General features: G+C 44.7%; 3 non-coding genes and 1 pseudogene across 3 annotated transcripts; all 4 read right to left on the reverse strand.

Moving 5' to 3' along the window:
• Positions 1 to 784: 784 nt before the first annotated feature.
• On the reverse strand, positions 785 to 969 carry LOC142685321 (U2 spliceosomal RNA). The gene has a single exon (XR_012854815.1). It is a non-coding gene; the product is annotated as a U2 spliceosomal RNA (small nuclear RNA).
• Positions 970 to 7,227: 6,258 nt separating this feature from the next.
• Positions 7,228 to 7,418, reverse strand: LOC142685368 (U2 spliceosomal RNA). Its single transcript, XR_012854855.1, has one exon. It is a non-coding gene; the product is annotated as a U2 spliceosomal RNA (small nuclear RNA).
• A 1,242-nt stretch (positions 7,419 to 8,660) lies between these two features.
• LOC142685305 (U2 spliceosomal RNA) lies at positions 8,661 to 8,874 on the reverse strand (annotated as a pseudogene).
• A 6,555-nt stretch (positions 8,875 to 15,429) lies between these two features.
• On the reverse strand, positions 15,430 to 15,620 carry LOC142685372 (U2 spliceosomal RNA). Its single transcript, XR_012854859.1, has one exon. It is a non-coding gene; the product is annotated as a U2 spliceosomal RNA (small nuclear RNA).
• Between the last annotated feature and the right edge of the window lie 223 nt (positions 15,621 to 15,843).

Raw genomic sequence — 15,843 nt, forward strand, 5'->3', positions numbered from 1 at the left:
CTGGCTCCTCAGGGCTCCACTATGACACGTGCAAAGTTCCGTCTGAACTTTATATAAGACGGTGCGGCTCAGTCAGTCACTCAGTGTTGCCTGAGAGGGCAACACTGCAACAGCCGGCCGCCAGGCTGTCTTTTTTTGCACAGCTAGTTGCCTCCAGGAGGCCACAAGTGGGAGACAAGGGACTGCAAAATGGAAAATAAGCATCCACCAACTTTACAGACAACTTCTCCTTGCTCCTACAACCTCCATCCTTGCACAGTTTGTTATTCTTCTAGGTAACATAGTAACAAATCCAAATTGCTGCTCTCTTTGTAGGCAAGCAAGGCTTTGTTGCAACTGCAATTCTTACTCCTTCTTGAAATGTAGGGACGACAGTACATTCCATCACATCCATCTAGTGTACACAGGTAGGTCCATTGTGGCGGGCGGGCGGGCGGGCGGCTTTAATGGCTGTTTGCTGTTCCCCTACTCCACTCCACTATTTGACTGTGGTGCTGCATCAATCAGTGGCTGGCTCAGGTGCAGCTCTTTAACTTACCTAAAAGGGAGGGCGGAGAGAAGACAAGGAAGGTGAATGAGCTGTTCCAATGTGAAATGCCGGAAACACAGACACACAGACGACACAAAACAAGAGGTGGCAATGTATTCATTAATTGCATTTAATCAATTAGCTCATTATCACTCATGCATTGTCCAACAGGTGTTGAAATAATGGGATTAAAAGGGGAGATCCCTTCAGAAAGACAGAAACAATTGCAAACACAAAAAACACTTTTGGAATCTGATTTTAGTCAACACATAAGGAAATAGTGCAATACCAGGTCAATGCGTGGAGTGGACAGAGCAAGCTCTATTTCCATCTCCCTGTTCTAAAAATCCATTTAATATATGGTCCCCAGATAGGGGACGTATCAGATATTAAACTGATAAGAACAGATTTTTTTTTTTTAATTTTTATTGAAAATAAAGTCAGATTACATTTCATACATTTGTCATGAAAAGTACAAAAACAAAATATTCAAAGATACATCCATCATTTCAAAAGAGAAATATCCAAAAATACAAACACAAATACATTGTATCCTCCCCAAAAAAACAAAAAAAACCCATTCTTATAAGAAAAGAAAAAAAACACATTAAATTCAATTAATAAGCCATGACCGCCATTTTTTGTATTTCCAGACTCCTTCGGCATCACTGCCAAGTCTTTTTCGGTCACATAACACATACAGAAATAAACGTCCACGGATCATGCCCAAACACTCATACACTTCAACGTCCTTTTGCTTAAAAACTAAGATATTCCTGACATCCCACAACACTTCTTTTACGCAATTTACAATCAACCACAACAACCTAGCTTTCTCTCTATTCACACCACACAACCCAAACATCATCATATTAAACGTCAATAATTCAACCCCAGTTATACCTTTAATCAATTTACCCATCCCTTTCCATACATTCTTAGCATACTCACACTCCCACAGTAAATGAACATAATTCTCACACCTACCACATCCTGCCCTGGGGCAGTTCTCACTGTTTACCAACCTTCTTCTCCGTTGAAACTCGCGCGTAGGTAAACACCTATGCACAGTCATCCAAGCAAGATCCTTTTGCCTGTTTACTAACTCTTTACTTTGCACATTCTTCCACACTGCTTTACTCTCATTCTCAGTCAAACCAGCCACACATTCAACGATCTCTCTTGACTCCAAAACTTTCATCACTTTCTTGCTCTCACACCAATCATTCACTGTCACATTCTCTAAGTGGTTCCTCCTAATGCACCTATCAATCCTCATATAAAACCATGGAGTACCAAAACTTGTTGGCTCCCTCAAATCCCTTACCATTAATTTATATCTCAGTAACACCCTTCCAGCCAAATACTTTACCATACAACCATACACACTTTCCTTCTTACTGATCGACATACAAAAACTTACATACTTCACCGCCAGAAAACATTCAATATTCATCACACCTTTTCCACCATTCACTCTTCTCTTCACCACTTTCTCTCGCTTCAATTTCTCCATCTTTGAGTTCCAAAGGAACAAAAAAATTACTCGGATGATTCTCGCCAGACATCTGTCAGGCGGAGGAAAAACATAATTAATATACAACAAAATTGGAATAATCACAGATTTAATCACCAAAACTCTCCCATCAATCGATAAAGTCCTTAAAGACCAAAAATTTGTTTTATTTTTCACCCGTTCTAAAACTCTCCCCCAACTCTCTTTCCCATACAAATCATTGTCAAAAATCACCCCCAGAACTTCCACCCCACCTTGTCTCACTGGCCATCCACACAAGTCATTTTCCTTCCATTCATCAAAAAACTTACAACCACTTTTATCCACATTCAACTTAAACCCACTCATCATACAAAAACATTCAATCAGCAACTTAGCCCGCTTAACAGCAGCCATACATTTACACACAACCGTGACATCATCCATATAACCAATCACACGCACATCTCTCCCCTTACTGCCAGGGATTTCTACACCCCGCATTACCTTGTCCCGCCTAAACATACCCAACAACGGTTCAATCACACAAACAAATAAAATTGGTGACAAAGGACACCCTTGACGAACTCCTGACATAATCCTCACCTTCTCGCTCAGAAAACCATTCACCTGGATTCTGCTCCCTATATCTCTGTATAAACACTGAATCCATCCAACCATTCTCTCCGGTACACCCATTTTCCTCAAAATCTTGAACATAAAATCATGCACAACTCTATCATACGCCTTCTCAAAATCAACCGTAATCACAGCCACACCTTGTTTCCTATCCTTACAGTCCCACAACACATCTCTCAAACCCAGCAAACATTCAGAAATCCTCCTGTCAGGCACTGCACACATTTGTTCTTCACCAACCATACAGTCAATCACACTTCTCAACCTATTAGCAATAATCTTAGATATAATCTTGTAATCGCAATTTAAGAGCGCTATCGGCCTCCAATTTTTTAAACTCTTTTTCTCCCCCTTCTTAAACAAAAGAACAGTCACACTTTCACTCATACTTTTTGACAACCTACCTCTCTCCAAAACTTCCTTACAAACTTCCCATACATAATCACCAATCATATCCCAAAATACACAATAAAATTCTACAGGCAAACCATCACTTCCTGCTACTTTCCCCTTCTTCATACCATTCATTGCATCCTCTACTTCACTCTTCCTTATGTCCTCACTCAAAAAACTCTGATCAATCTCATCCAACTGTTTATCCACATACCCCAAACATTCACGCTCTAATGAACAATCACGCTTCTTCTCAGTAAACAAATCCGTATAAAACTTCCATACTTCATCCAGAATCTCATTTTTACCAAACACTTCTACACCATCCTCTCTCAACACACTCACCATTCCAGTTTTTTTATTAAAAGCTTTTTTAAAGAAAAACTTTGTGCATTTCTCATCTTTTTCCCTTACTTCCACTCTAGCTTGTGCAATAATTTTCTTACCTTTTTCCTCCAAACATCTTTTAACATAATCACGCGCTTCTTCAATCTCACCTTCAACATTCATACCCACCCGTCTAAGTTCATACAAATACTCCAATCTTTTTTGCCATCTCTCATACTCCTCCATTTCTTTCCTTCCTCTTTCACACCCTTTTTTTACAAAAAACCTTTTTGTTTCCCTTTTAACCCATTCCCACCAGTCAATCACACTAAAAAACTCCCCTTTCTTTGATTGCCACATCCCAAACAATCTCCTATATTGCTCCCGAACACATTCATCATCCAACAATGTCACATTTAATTTCCATACACCCCTACCAAATTCATACGTACTGTTACTTTTAACCACACATTCGATCCACGCATGATCCGTGAACGGCATCCTCCTCCTTTTAAAGTCCATAACAGTTAATGACCTAGAACAAAAAATAAAATCAATTCGTGACGATATATTTCCAGTATTACTAAAATACGTATAACCAAAAGAACCATCATTTTTTTCACGAAAACAATCCTTAAGTTCAAATAAACTCACAATTTCATTTAATTGTTTCCCAGTACTATCCACCCCACTATCACCTCCCCCTCCAACATTACTCCTATCCCCTGCATTCACTGTACAATTAAAGTCTCCCAGAAGGAAACAATTTTCCCTCCCCCCCAAGAAAAAATATAATTTCTCAAACATCTCCGCTCTTTCTCTCCGTCCAGTCGGAGCATAGACATTAATAACTTTATAAGAGGCACCTCTATACTCAAAATTAACTAATAAGACCCTCCCCTGAACTATGTGAATTACCTTCTTCACAACAAAATCATTACTTTTAAATAATATTCCCACCCCCCCGTTTCTTTCCTGGGATCCTGACCAAATTGCAGGACCCAAGGCCCAGGTAGCATTTATAGGTTCCTCCAGCAAACAACACTCCTGCAAACATAAAACATCAAAATGATAATTTGACAGAAAATCAAAAGTTGCAGCTCTTCTTGTTGCAGTCCTGATACTCCGGACATTTAAGGAACCTATAGCAAAATGCATTATTTATAAATGAAAGTCAAAACAATTCAAACACAGGGCCTCACGACTTCTTTAAAGCACCCCTTCCTCTATGTTTCGTCGGAGTCCCATCCGCAGCAGTACGAGCCACATTCTCCTTCTTATTCCCCACTACACCTCTTGTGAAGTGAATGGTTTTCGCCAACTTGGTAACAGTACCGCTCTCAAGGTAGCCAGCCCCAAAAGAAGAGGTAGAAGAGTCAGAGTCCACCGCAGCCGATGAATCTCCCCCTCCCCCACCCGGACTGGAAAATTCCTCAATGCGCTCACTCAATGGCGTTGAAACTACGCTCTCTGGTTCCTTGCGCTTCAGAGAGGATTTATCAACCTGCATCTCCCCCGGATCTCCAGAGGACTCAGATGGAGCTTGAGCCTCCTCCCCTTCAGCGACCAACAGGTCCGGAACTGCAACAGCTTCCGACATCACCGCAACAGGAACATCCTCCACAACAGCCGCCTCATGAACCTCCGGCTCCATCACAGGTGGCGCTGTTGGACCGAAGGCAGCAATCTCACCTCTCACGACCCCGGCATAGGACCTCTGTACCTCTCCATACACCTTAGGGCACCGCCTGGCAAGGTGTTCCACAGATCCGCAGAAGTGACACTTACGTGCCTCCTCGCAATTGGCAGTCTCATGTCCAGGCTTGTAACAGTTTCTGCATACCTGTCCAGTGGTACAATTCTCCCGGGTGTGGCCAAAGGCGTAGCACACCCTACAAAAATCCGGCTGGCCAGGGTAGTGAAGGAAACCTCTGTTGTTCCCAATAGCAAAATTCTGGGGAGGGTGGCACAGACCATCATGCCCATTTGGGTCTGGACGCAGCTCCACCCAAACCCTCCTCATACCATTAAAAGTCCCAAGAATGTTCTTCCTTTTCTCCACACCAGAGACATAGGCACAATAACGACCCAAAAATGCCTGGATCTCCTCATCCTCAACAAAAGGATTGTACATGTGGATTACCACCGGGATCCTCTTTTTCTTGGTCTCACAAGGGACAAAATCAATTCCCTGCAGCTCTGGATGGGAAAGGTTCTCCTGACTCCGGAGGTAGCAGGTCCTCATTTCACTCACGGTGGAAAAACTTGCATCAAAGAATCCTTGCTGGGGAAAGGACTGAAGACAGAAGATCGATTCGTGTGCCATTCCCAGAATTCCTTCCAACACCTTCTGTTGCACATGCAAAATTCCATACGACGTCCTCTTCTCCTCTGCGATAAACAGCCGAACTGTATTTGGTGCATTAGGCGGTCCAGCCATAATCCTCCTCGTCCTCGTCCTCCGATCGCCTTCCCTGTCTCCTGGATCACCCCCTAAAGCAGCAGGTGGCTTAAGCTGGCGGACCAGCGATGCCACAAGGCCAAGGGCGAACACTCAGACGGACCTCCCAGCTAAACCACTTGAGCTTAGCCAAAAGGCCGAGAAGCGATAACCCGAACGGGCCGCGCGTTGCCCGAGCCTGCCCGATACTGCTGTTCAGCCCTTGCAGCGATTCAGCCTACTTCTAGGCAATTCCATGGGGCCCTGCAGGCTCACACACTCACAGCTACACGGGAGGTGAATAAAGGCCGGAGAGGAAGCCAGACAGGATTTGCTTCTTTTGCTTGCACCACAATGCAGTGCTGAAAGAGGAGGAATCTACATAAAAACGCCTTCCTGGCAACGCCCAAATGCCCTGCTGCCATGCAGATAAACACTGGCAGCGGCAGCCAGTGCATGCCCACAGCCACCCCTTGTTCCTTCACACCTTGTATCAGCTGTAATCCAGTCCAGTCCAGTGCTGCCTGCTGAGCAGCACTGACCAACACTGCCTGGGCCCAGGCTTTTATCTCTGAGGCCCCATTATGATGTCAGAAAGCTGGCTCTGGCTCCTCAGGGCTCCACTATGACACGTGCAAAGTTCCGTCTGAACTTTATATAAGACGGTGCGGCTCAGTCAGTCACTCAGTGTTGCCTGAGAGGGCAACACTGCAACAGCCGGCCGCCAGGCTGTCTTTTTTTGCACAGCTAGTTGCCTCCAGGAGGCCACAAGAGGGAGACAAGGGACTGCAAAATGGAAAATAAGCATCCACCAACTTTACAGACAACTTCTCCTTGCTCCTACAACCTCCATCCTTGCACAGTTTGTTACTCTTCTAGGTAACATAGTAACAAATCCAAATTGCTGCTCTCTTTGTAGGCAAGCAAGGCTTTGTTGCAACTGCAATTCTTACTCCTTCTTGAAATGTAGGGACGACAGTACATTCCATCACATCCATCTAGTGTACACAGGTAGGTCCATTGTGGCGGGCGGGCGGGCGGCTTTAATGGCTGTTTGCTGTTCCCCTACTCCACTCCACTATTTGACTGTGGTGCTGCATCAATCAGTGGCTGGCTCAGGTGCAGCTCTTTAACTTACCTAAAAGGGAGGGCGGAGAGAAGACAAGGAAGGTGAATGAGCTGTTCCAATGTGAAATGCCGGAAACACAGACACACAGACGACACAAAACAAGAGGTGGCAATGTATTCATTAATTGCATTTAATCAATTAGCTCATTATCACTCATGCATTGTCCAACAGGTGTTGAAATAATGGGATTAAAAGGAGAGATCCCTTCAGAAAGACAGAAACAATGGCAAACACAAAAAACACTTTTGGAATCTGATTTTAGTCAACACATAAGGAAAGGGTGCACCGGTCCTGGAAACACTGCAATACCAGGTCAATGCGTGGAGTGGACAGAGCAAGCTCTATTTCCATCTCCCTGTTCTAAAAATCCATTTAATATATGGTCCCCAGATAGGGGACGTATCAGATATTAAACTGATAAGAACAGATACTACACTTGATCTTAGCCAAAAGGCCGAGAAGCGATAACCCGAACGGGCCGCGCGTTGCCCGAGCCTGCCCGATACTGCTGTTCAGCCCTTGCAGCGATTCAGCCTACTTCTAGGCAATTCCATGGGGCTCTGCAGGCTCACACACTCACAGCTACACGGGAGGTGAATAAAGGCCGGAGAGGAAGCCAGACAGGATTTGCTTCTTTTGCTTGCACCACAATGCAGTGCTGAAAGAGGAGGAATCTACATAAAAACGCCTTCCTGGCAACGCCCAAATGCCCTGCTGCCATGCAGATAAACACTGGCAGCGGCAGCCAGTGCATGCCCACAGCCACTCCTTGTTCCTTCACACCTTGTATCAGCTGTAATCCAGTCCAGTCCAGTGCTGCCTGCTGAGCAGCACTGACCAACACTGCCTGGGCCCAGGCTTTTATCTCTGAGGCCCCATTATGATGTCAGAAAGCTGGCTCTGGCTCCTCAGGGCTCCACTATGACACGTGCAAAGTTCCGTCTGAACTTTATATAAGACGGTGCGGCTCAGTCAGTCACTCAGTGTTGCCTGAGAGGGCAACACTGCAACAGCCGGCCGCCAGGCTGTCTTTTTTTGCACAGCTAGTTGCCTCCAGGAGGCCACAAGAGGGAGACAAGGGACTGCAAAATGGAAAATAAGCATCCACCAACTTTACAGACAACTTCTCCTTGCTCCTACAACCTCCATCCTTGCACAGTTTGTTATTCTTCTAGGTAACATAGTAACAAATCCAAATTGCTGCTCTCTTTGTAGGCAAGCAAGGCTTTGTTGCAACTGCAATTCTTACTCCTTCTTGAAATGTAGGGACGACAGTACATTCCATCACATCCATCTAGTGTACACAGGTAGGTCCATTGTGGCGGGCGGGCGGGCGGGCGGGCGGCTTTAATGGCTGTTTGCTGTTCCCCTACTCCACTCCACTATTTGACTGTGGTGCTGCATCAATCAGTGGCTTGCTCAGGTGCAGCTCTTTAACTTACCTAAAAGGGAGGGCGGAGAGAAGACAAGGAAGGTGAATGAGCTGTTCCAATGTGAAATGCCGGAAACACAGACACACAGACGACACAAAACAAGAGGTGGCAATGTATTCATTAATTGCATTTAATCAATTAGCTCATTATCACTCATGCATTGTCCAACAGGTGTTGAAATAATGGGATTAAAAGGGGAGATCCCTTCAGAAAGACAGAAACAATGGCAAACACAAAAAACACTTTTGGAATCTGATTTTAGTCAACACATAAGGAAAGGGTGCACCGGTCCTGGAAATACTGCAATACCAGGTCAATGCGTGGAGTGGACAGAGCAAGCTCTATTTCCATCTCCCTGTTCTAAAAATCCATTTAATATATGGTCCCCAGATAGGGGACGTATCAGATATTAAACTGATAAGAACAGATTTTTTTTTTAAGTTGGCTACCCCTTTTCAGGGGTGTCAATGATTTATTTCATAAAAAAATACAGTTTACAATAAAACCAACTTTTGTACAAATGAATAACAATAAAATCAATATTTCATTGCATTACATTACATAAAAGGGACATGGTGGCAAATCTTTATATGTTGGAGTTCCATTCTTTCACAAACCATTTATTTGGAAGGGTGGCATTTCTTTTTTTGTCTAATAAATAATAAATGTACATTTCGCTAAAACAAAGACCTAAAACATCATCAGTAGATAAAACATCGTGCTTAAAAATCAGGATGTTCCTGGCCTTCCATAGAGCTTCTTTGGCGCAATTCATCGTCTTCCACGCTATTATCTTTTGGCTCGCGGTTGGGCATCCAAATAGTCCATATAAAATATCTTCATAATTCAAGTCTTTCAGGTCTGCCATCTTTGCCAAAAGAGGGAATATTTTTTTCCAAAATTCCTTCGCAAAATCACACGTCCAAAAAATGTGTCGAACCGTTTCTTCGGCCTGGCAGCCTTCCCTCGGGCAGACGGCAGACCTCGCGAACCTCCTTCTGTATTGGAATGCCCGGCATGGAAGACATTGATGAATGCAGCTCCAGGCCAGGTCCATCTGTGTATTAAAAAGATAAAACACATTAATAATTTTGAAGATAAAAGCACTTCGTTCCTCATTAAAATTCTCAATCCTGCTGACCGTCTCACTTTCTCTTAGGTCTTTAATTAACTTTTTACTATTTTTCAGCTCATTTACATTTTTTCCGTTCAGGTTGAATAAGGTCACTATCTTTTCTAAAATCACATAGTTTATTGAGAGTTTAAAAGCGTAAGGTGAGGATAAAACAATGTTGAACCACCCAAACCTTCGCATTAAAAACCCTGTATTAAAACGTAAAAAATAGGACCAATAATGTTCTTTAAAAAGGGAATTAAAACAGAAACTGAAGAACTTGATTAAAAGAAACCTGTTAAAATTCGGAAAATCTTTGCCACCCTTCGGTTTGGATTTCATCACAATCTCTCTTTTTAGTTTCTCCATTCTGGAACTCCAAAAGAAGGTAAAACATGCTTTAGTAATTTTTTGCAATAAAACCGTGGGGGGAGGGAAAACCATACTTAGATATAAAAGCAGGGGTAAAATGACCATTTTAATAATTAAAACTTTTCCCTCCATGGTAAGTTTTCTCATGTTCCACATACATATTTTTTGATTTACCTTCTGCGCCACCATGTCCCAACTGATAAAACCATTATCGCACTCACTGAAGGAGACACCTAAAATTGTAATATTATCTGACACAGGGACGGGTATGTCTCTAAAAGCCATGCTTCCTATATTTAAAATATTACTTTTGTCGAAGTTCACCTTAAAACCGGAAGCACAGCAATAAAACTCAATTTGTCTGAGGGTTCTCTGAAGCGACAGGGTGTCCCTGCAAAAAACCGCTACATCGTCCATGTACCCCACTGCTTTAGCCTCTACGCCGCCACCCCCGGGCAGGGGGACTCCACGTATTAACTTATCGCGGCGAATTGTACACAGTAGAGGCTCTAATGCACAAATAAAAAGCAGTGGGGACAAGGGACACCCCTGCTTCACCCCTGAGTTTAAAATCACGTCCTGTGTCTTAAAACCATTCACTAAAATTTTGCTTGTGCAATCTTTATAAAAGGCTTTAAGTGATAATAAAAATCCTTCAGGTATACCCATACGCTCTAAAACCTTAAAAAGATAAAAATGAGAGACACGGTCGAACGCCTTCTCGAAGTCTATAGATAAAATGGCTAATTTACCTCTTCTAGACCTCGTGTCCTCAATTACGTCTTTTATCAGGTTAAGATTATCCCAGATGCTGCGGCCTGGCACCCCACACACCTGGTTAGAGTGTACAATGTGGGGTATTATGGCTTTTAATCTATTTGCGCACACTTTTGCCATTATTTTATAGTCGCTATTCAGAAGGGTTATTGGTCTCCAGTTCTTCAAAACTGCGATGTCACCTTTCTTATGTAGCAGGGAGACCTCACCCTTCCGCCAGGACTTAGGCAGCATCTTGGAATTAAAAACTTCATAAAAAAGGCTAAAAAGATCCTCTTTTAAAATGTCATAAAATTTGACATAAAACTCACTGGGTATACCGTCCGGTCCGGGAACTTTTCCGGCTTTAAAACTCTTTACCGTTTCTAAAACCTCCTGCTCCGTCAGCTCCTGTAATAAAAAATTCTGGGAGACAGGGTCTAAAACAGTAGTAATCTCCTTCAGTGAGTCACGCATAAAATTATGATCCACAGTTTTAACACTAAAAAGGTCAGCATAAAACTCATGAACTTTACTTAAAATACCCTGTACATCTGACACACCTTCAATATTTTTAATAATAGCCTTTTTATTGTTAATTTTTTTTAAAAAGTACCTGGAGCAGGTCTCATTCTCCTCCACATGCTGAATTTTGGAACGGAAAATTATTTCTTTGCCTTTCTGCTCCAGGCACTGAGCTATTTCTTTTTTTAAATTAGTGATGTCAGTTTTAACGTCAATTTCATTATCTCTCATCTTGTACAGGGTCTGCAGACGGGTGCTGAGAATTTTAAAAAAAGCATGTTTTTCTCTGGCTTTCGCCACGCTCTTTTTAATAAAAAATTCCTTTATTCTTTTTTTCATTTTCTCCCACCATGCACTGATGGGAGTACGCATGTCTCTCCCCCGCCTGCATTTTTGGTAAAATTCAATAAAATCAGTAAAAACCTGTGGATCATCTAAAAGGGAAACATTTAACTTCCAGGACTTCTTACACACCGGTTTATTAAAATCACGCTTTACATAAAATGATAAAAGCTTGTGATCTGAAAAAACATTAGTTAAAACTTCACAATTAAAAGGCAGTACATTCTCATTACAAAAAATAAAATCTATCCTGGAGCTACAGGTGGCGTTGCTCCAGGTAACGCCGGCTTCCTCTGGGCTGCTCCTATTACATTCTTTGTACACATCAGTTAATTTAAAATCATTTACAATATCTTTGAGCAGTCCAGAGGTCTTATCGTAATTCCTACTTGTAGCACTGGTAAGCCGGCGTTCCCCCCTCAGGATACAGTTAAAATCACCTGCGAGGATAAAAGGCTCAGTTGTATTAATAAAAAGAGGTAACATTTCTAGCATCTCTGCTCTCTCATTTTTGTCAGGTGAGCCGTAAAAATTTAAAAACTGCCATTTTACGCCGTCAATAAAAGCTTTAACCAATAAAATACGTCCTGGAAGAATCTCTTGGATAAAATCAATAAAAACGTTTCCCTTAAAAAGAATGGCGACCCCTGCTGATCTGGACTCGTTAGATCCAGACCAGACTGATGGACCATACTTCCAATCCTCTTTGTATTTATGGTACTTCATTGCATGGGGAATGCCGCACTCCTGCAGGAAAAAAACAGAGGCTGCCAGGCCAGATAAAAAACTGAAGAGAGCAACCCTTCTGACTTTGGACTTGGCGCCCCTCACGTTGAGGGAGATCCCCTTTATTTCAGACATCGTGGAGATTTGATTGTGTTAGTCTTGATTTTAAAAAAATAAATAATCGTGTTACTTAAAATCAGACTTGGCCTCCACCAGCAATACCAGAAATCTCGCTTGAACTCAACTCCCCGCCCTCGTCTGACTCTTGCGAGAAAGGGGATGACTCAGGAGAGGAACTACCTTCAGTGAGCGTCGAGCCAACAGCCCTCATCTCGTATACAGGGAGCCCAGATTCACACAGCCTTACCTGGGTCTCTAACGGCTGACCATATAGGTCTGTATCGGGTGGGTCCCCCAAGGGCCCCGCCGCTCCCCCCTGAGGCCGTGCAGGCCGTGCAGGCCGTTCTAGAGGGGGAGGTTGCGCACATGGCGGGGTGTCGGTTGGCTCGGGGGGAACAGCGCCCACCCTCCTCACCAGTAACGACGAGGGGGTGGTCCTAGGAGGAGCCTCACTTTGCTTTACGGACGTATCCATTTGCTCCTCCCCTGTCACCCCCCTACCGGCACGCTCCTGTTTACCCTTTTTACGGGGACCCACTTTCAGCCAACCTTCCTCTTCAGACTCCGTATCTAGAGACCCAGGATTGGGAGCAGGCCCGGCATCCACTGAGCAACCAGCACTCTGGGATGCCTCAGTTATCTCACTGGCCTGCCCCTTCTCAGCCTTACGTTTGGCTTGGCGTTTTTCTTTCGCACTGGACTCCCTTCTCTCCTCTGAGGCTGTTGGCTGTGAGGTACCTGCTTTGGCTCCAACAGACCGTACTCTTGAAGCCCAGGTACCCCGCTGCTCCTTTGCAGCACTGGCTTGTTCCTCTCCCTGAGGGCGGGGCTGGTCCACTGGTGGAGCACGTGGGGGCGCCCCGGGTTGCTCTTCTTCTCCGCTTCGGTACCTATGAGGACAAGAAAAATACAAGTGACCAGTTTTTTGACAAAAGTTGCATTTTTTTTCTTCTGTGCACTCCCTTATATTGTGCTCTTTGCTTCCACAGTTTCTGCAGGTGACATCGCAGTTAAAACTGGTATGTCCATAGGTACCGCAAGCCCTGCAGAAGTTTGGCATCCCTGAGAAGTAGAGGTCGCCATTCACATTTCCAATTTTAAAACGAGCCGGTGGTAATCTCGTTTCTTGGGTGGAGGGGTCCTTAATCAGCGTAACTAAAAACTTCCATTTGGCGGTCCACACTCCACACTCGTTCATCACTTTCCCCAGGAGTTTGACATTTTTGAAGTAGGCAGCTAGAAATGCTGCCACTTCCATATCTCTCACATATGGGGAATACATTTTAATCACCACGAGTTTGGTTATTTCAAATTCATGCTCTACTACCTTGACTCCCGCTGCTACGAGTTCACCTTGTTTCCTCTCAGCTCGGTCCATAGCATCACGGAGTATTCCTTCTCCCATGAAGGTGACATCGTAGATTCCTCGCTTCGGGTAGTCCTGGATAGCCAAGAGCTCGTTCTTGTGGACCGCCAGCAGATCTTCCAAAATGGCGTGGACTAAAAATTTAATACCACGGGGACCGCCTCCACCCTCTGCCACGATAAATCGTGCAGAATTCTTAAGCCGGGCGTACACCGGCACCGCATCGGGTTCGCCTGCCATTAGCGTGGCCAGGTCGAACCGCACAGCTTTCGCTGCGCCCCTTGTCTTACGGAGACCAAGGGGCTGGGGGGGATCGCAACTCGTTGCTCAGGACTAAGCCTCTCTCCCAAATAGCAGCACGGGGGTGAAGTCCAGGCGAACCTGGACGATCCCCCGAGGCCGAGAGAGAGGGTACCTGAGCACCTTCTGACTAAAAACCTCCTGTATAAATACACTTGGTCTTAGCCAAAAGGCCGAGAAGCGATAACCCGAACGGGCCGCGCGTTGCCCGAGCCTGCCCGATACTGCTGTTCAGCCCTTGCAGCGATTCAGCCTACTTCTAGGCAATTCCATGGGGCCCTGCAGGCTCACACACTCACAGCTACACGGGAGGTGAATAAAGGCCGGAGAGGAAGCCAGACAGGATTTGCTTCTTTTGCTTGCACCACAATGCAGTGCTGAAAGAGGAGGAATCTACATAAAAACGCCTTCCTGGCAACGCCCAAATGCCCTGCTGCCATGCAGATAAACACTGGCAGCGGCAGCCAGTGCATGCCCACAGCCACCCCTTGTTCCTTCACACCTTGTATCAGCTGTAATCCAGTCCAGTCCAGTGCTGCCTGCTGAGCAGCACTGACCAACACTGCCTGGGCCCAGGCTTTTATCTCTGAGGCCCCATTATGATGTCAGAAAGCTGGCTCTGGCTCCTCAGGGCTCCACTATGACACGTGCAAAGTTCCGTCTGAACTTTATATAAGACGGTGCGGCTCAGTCAGTCACTCAGTGTTGCCTGAGAGGGCAACACTGCAACAGCCGGCCGCCAGGCTGTCTTTTTTTGCACAGCTAGTTGCCTCCAGGAGGCCACAAGAGGGAGACAAGGGACTGCAAAATGGAAAATAAGCATCCACCAACTTTACAGACAACTTCTCCTTGCTCCTACAACCTCCATCCTTGCACAGTTTGTTATTCTTCTAGGTAACATAGTAACAAATCCAAATTGCTGCTCTCTTTGTAGGCAAGCAAGGCTTTGTTGCAACTGCAATTCTTACTCCTTCTTGAAATGTAGGGACGACAGTACATTCCATCACATCCATCTAGTGTACACAGGTAGGTCCATTGTGGCGGGCGGGCGGGCGGGCGGCTTTAATGGCTGTTTGCTGTTCCCCTACTCCACTCCACTATTTGACTGTGGTGCTGCATCAATCAGTGGCTGGCTCAGGTGCAGCTCTTTAACTTACCTAAAAGGGAGGGCGGAGAGAAGACAAGGAAGGTGAATGAGCTGTTCCAATGTGAAATGCCGGAAACACAGACACACAGACGACACAAAACAAGAGGTGGCAATGTATTCATTAATTGCATTTAATCAATTAGCTCATTATCACTCATGCATTGTCCAACAGGTGTTGAAATAATGGGATTAAAAGGGGAGATCCCTTCAGAAAGACAGAAACAATGGCAAACACAAAAAACACTTTTGGAATCTGATTTTAGTCAACACATAAGGAAAGGGTGCACCGGTCCTGGAAATACTGCAATACCAGGTCAATGCGTGGAGTGGACAGAGCAAGCTCTATTTCCATCTCCCTGTTGTAAAAATCCATTTAATATATGGTCCCCAGATAGGGGACGTATCAGATATTAAACTGATAAGAACAGATACTACACTTGATCTTAGCCAAAAGGCCGAGAAGCGATAACCCGAACGGGCCGCGCGTTGCCCGAGCCTGCCCGATACTGCTGTTCAGCCCTTGCAGCGATTCAGCCTACTTCTAGGCAATTCCATGGGGCCCTGCAGGCTCACACACTCACAGCTACACGGGAGGTGAATAAAGGCCGGAGAGGAAGCCAGACAGGATTTGCTTCTTTTGCTTGCACCACAATGCAGTGCTGAAAGAGGAGGAATCTACATAAAAATGCC

This window comes from Rhinoderma darwinii (assembly GCF_050947455.1).
Source record: "Rhinoderma darwinii isolate aRhiDar2 chromosome 5 unlocalized genomic scaffold, aRhiDar2.hap1 SUPER_5_unloc_13, whole genome shotgun sequence".
Classification (NCBI taxonomy): Eukaryota; Metazoa; Chordata; class Amphibia; order Anura; family Rhinodermatidae; genus Rhinoderma; species Rhinoderma darwinii.